The sequence below is a fragment of the Anneissia japonica genome, unplaced genomic scaffold (assembly GCF_011630105.1).
Source record: "Anneissia japonica isolate Jap-2015-1 unplaced genomic scaffold, ASM1163010v1 scaffold9290_len831353_cov190, whole genome shotgun sequence".
NCBI classification, from domain to species: Eukaryota; Metazoa; Echinodermata; class Crinoidea; order Comatulida; family Comatulidae; genus Anneissia; species Anneissia japonica.
This window is the reverse complement of record NW_022745682.1, coordinates 126,014-129,877: the sequence shown is the minus strand read 5'-3', so window position 1 is coordinate 129,877 and position 3,864 is coordinate 126,014. Positions and strand designations below refer to the sequence as shown.

The following is a 3,864-nucleotide window of genomic DNA, read 5'->3' as shown; positions in this document are numbered from 1 at the left end:
GATGATCAGTTAAGTAGCGTTAATTCTCAAAATAAGGTGATTTAAGATAATTTTTAGATACTTCACCGCGCACTCCCTATACGCCACTGCTGAGGTAACACAGCTTTTACTTTGATGTTGATATTATTTCTATTGTTGGTACAGTCGTTTTAACTTGTCGATTAAATCCATTTCGTCAGTTTCGATGCTGATTTTAATCCTCCTTTATAATACTTTAATCCTGATCGCTCACCGTACTAATCTGACATAATGTGTTAGCCCAAGATGCTAGATAATTTGATAATTAATTTATGCACTTTTTCAAATTAAAAATTTCCTATATCCATCTCTATAATAACATGTATATATCTAATAACACATTTAATGACAAAAAGTGGGCGTAGCCACTTTTTTTTGGAACTTCCTCCTTTAAGCTCAGGCTCGCGAATATACTTGTTAATTACATGGAGGTTGAAGGGATTGGGTACAAATTGGGCATTAGATGGAATGATACTACTGTATAACGTTAAAATATATCATTATTTTCTGATACATCTTTCTATTCCTTATCCTAGAAACGACGCCACAATTCAATAGAGTTCTACACAATAAATTCATAGCTGTACGGACTATGAGAATACTGCCTTTAAGCAACATGTATACCATTGTGATTCTTTTGTACTAATCATAAAAAGAACAGCCATGACATAAGCACCGGGAATTATGGCAAAACAACAAATTGTATCCGTATAGTGAAACAATCTAAAACCCAAACAAATAGCGGGTTGCCTACAACTACAAGATAGGCCCCTTTTATACATGAAATGAGTTATCATTTCTGAACCAAGGGACGACTGGAGCCTCGGTCCAATAAATCATTGGTAGGGTTCACGGGGAGAGTTTTATGGCTTAACATTGTCTAAATTGTACTTTTATACCACAAATAGGGACTGCCAATAAAAATACCGTTATTTGGATAGGCAAATTATATATTTTTAATTTTTTCTTGAGCCGACGACATTTGTGGCGTCAGACGATAGGGTGTCCATGCCTGTCAGACGGGGAAGGCGAATTCCCTTGGCACCACCACTGCCTGCCTGACAGTTTACCTGTCACACAAACATGGAAATATCCGGTTTAAAATAACTAACCACTGACAATCTTACCTTATTAAATTTCTGCTTACAATAAAGTGAGACATATACCGTTTGTGTGCGTTTTGGTCGGGGTGAATCTTTCATACCCAGCCCACTAGCGAGCTCCAGCTCCTGGGATATGTTTTCGTAGCAGATTGTAGCAGGGTTTATACATCACTACTGTCGAAGTCGAACAGAGGAATGTCGATCAAAATAGGCCTACTGTACGCGACTTAATTTAAACGCATTGCCGACCTAAATCAAAACACATCTTATGTATTCTCCTGTTGGTGTTTTGACAAAGTAGAATACAATCAAAGGTCTCCCTGCGAGCAAATAGAAAATTCCGAAATAAATATTTTTTTTTGTCGATCAATACTTTATTTCACTGTGGTATGGTGGCTTCAATGTGAGGCTTTACGCCATGTTCATAAACTGAGAACAGAGTGCGCTATACAAATACTCTACTGATATATAACACCCGACCTGAACAAAGTGTAGTTTGTTATCAATGCTATAACTACTCCAGGGAAGATCAATACAAAACAATTCAAAAATACAATAGGTTTGCCACTTGGAGTAATAACTGCCTTTAATAAATATCTGCAGTACTAACAGTGGCGTAACAAAGGGTCTGGAGGACCCTGGGAAAAGGGCCCTTTAGGGCCCAGACGGTGGGGGTAGGGGACGCGAAGGGGGATCCGGTAGGGGTTTGGGGTGAAGGCCCAGGTCGCTCCGGCGTTTTTAGCTTTCTATGAAATATTTTAAAGCCTTTTTTACACATTTGAGTTCTAAGTTTATGTAACGTGAGTTGACCCAAAATAAACATATCACTAATAAACATATTACAATAAATACCAAACAAAACGAGCAAATTAAAGTTAATAAATATTTATGGGCATAATGCATTTGCTCATGATTTAATTTCATGTTTCACGTGGTTGTTGGTCTTAATTTTTTTTTATAATATAAAAGGCCTTGTTATTTGCTTGTAAAAAAAATCTTAATTTGCTTGGGGCCCCTTGAGGCTCCGGGTCCCCTGACTTTTACCAGTGAAGAGCTCATAGTCGTTACGCCACTGGGACTAACACAGCTGCATTAGGTCATCAACGTGTTTCAGCCCTAGGTTTTGACCAATTGCAACATTGGGCAGTTGCACGGTGATCCAGTAATTTTCTGTCGGCGGATGAGTGGGTGGGGTATTGAAATTAACAAATATAGTCCGGAAATGACACCATGACATCAGACACCATGACATCCCCGACAGCTTACTGCCTCAGAAGGTCCCAACAATCATGGACGACTCTCAAGATAAATTGTTAAAAATGATAAATTTGATGAATGATTTAAAGAAATGTAAGAAAGTTTTCTTTAATAAGTATCTAACAGCATCTCTGTTAATTTATTTTTTACCGAAATTAACGAACTTAGTTTAAAAAGACTATCATATAGCTCATTCCGGTTATTTGGTCTGTGAATGAAAATAGATCTGTGACTGGATGTCAGTCTTAAAAAGGGTATATACATTTTTTTTTTACCCGTTTACTTTTTGTATTACCATTACAAATTTAAGGGACGGGGTAATTGTCGGAGGTAATATTTAGATATAAAAACTGCCTGTACCTTATTTATATCAAATTAAATTGTTTAAATAAAGGACGTGATCTAGTATCTCGGGGTGAATTTGTTATTAGTCTAACTGCTTGTCATACGCGCTGTAGATGTAATGCATGCTGTAGATATAATGCATGCGTTCAAAGAAAGGAAACAGTTAAGTATGTACACATGACAAACTAAACACAAATCAAGATATAATGTAAAGATTTCAACAAGTTTAATTAAATTGCAGTCATAAATTAAAATGTTCATTTTTTTTCTAAAATAAAAGAGATAATGAAGAGAACAGTACGAGACAGCGTCCAATTGTATATGCGAAATCAAATCAGCTCAGCTTAGGCTTGCCTTTACAAGTTGAAATCAAATATATCAGTTCCTGAGCACTTTATATTATGTAACGCCAGTACCATCTCAATAAACCACTTTGGTTGCTTCACTATACATTGCACGACCATTGCCTATATCCTGGTCCCCAGTCAGTCGGGAACTGAAAAATGTAAAACCCATCTGGGCTCAATATACCATGCAATATAATCAGTAATATTTACAGTAATAATTATCGTTTAATTATCATTGTTAATTTGAACTCAGATAAGTACAATTCTAAGTTACTTAATCATTACTCACTTAAATTCCCAGTTTCTGTTATAACACCAAGCCTCCACTCCATTTGCTATTTCTGGCTCCTCAGGCCACATACCATAACATGCTTTACATCCTCTCTCCAAGAGGTGTACCAGTCTACTGCCTAGAGATTACCTTCCCCCTTTCTTTAGTTAACACACCCCATTCTTTGGTTAAGACATTAACATATGGTCACACTTCATTAGTATTGACTTATCACAGAATGGCACTTACTTTAAACTAATTAATATGCATATCACTTCAGCTCATTAATATTCATTCACAGATCCTCACAAATCCAGCTAACAATACTTCCCTTTTCATTAAAAAAAATCGTCGAGGTGGCAATGGAAGTACCACCGGCTAATTTTGATATTTTCTGAAAATATAGGTCTTGAGAAGTTCAGAACTCAAAATTACCCAAAATCCCTTTGGGGGAACACCTCCAAATTACGCATTCAAAATGGCCGCCATTTTTCCGCTTTAAATTAAGGCCTCTGATACCCTG

General features: G+C 36.6%; 1 protein-coding gene and 1 long non-coding RNA gene across 2 annotated transcripts in view; both read right to left on the bottom strand.

The window, feature by feature from the left end:
* LOC117120018 (protein FAM124A-like) overlaps positions 1 to 1,546 on the bottom strand; it is a 10,205-nt gene extending 8,659 nt beyond the window's left edge. The window contains exon 1 of the mRNA XM_033265021.1: positions 1,146 to 1,546. The gene's annotated coding sequence lies outside the window, so the exon portion shown is untranslated. The remainder of the gene's footprint in view (positions 1 to 1,145) is intronic.
* A 1,446-nt stretch (positions 1,547 to 2,992) lies between these two features.
* Positions 2,993 to 3,603, bottom strand: LOC117120002. The gene is made up of 2 exons (XR_004447277.1): positions 3,360 to 3,603; positions 2,993 to 3,219 (listed from the first exon to the last, which is right to left on the bottom strand). It is a non-coding gene; the product is annotated as an uncharacterized LOC117120002 (long non-coding RNA).
* Positions 3,604 to 3,864: the final 261 nt, after the last annotated feature.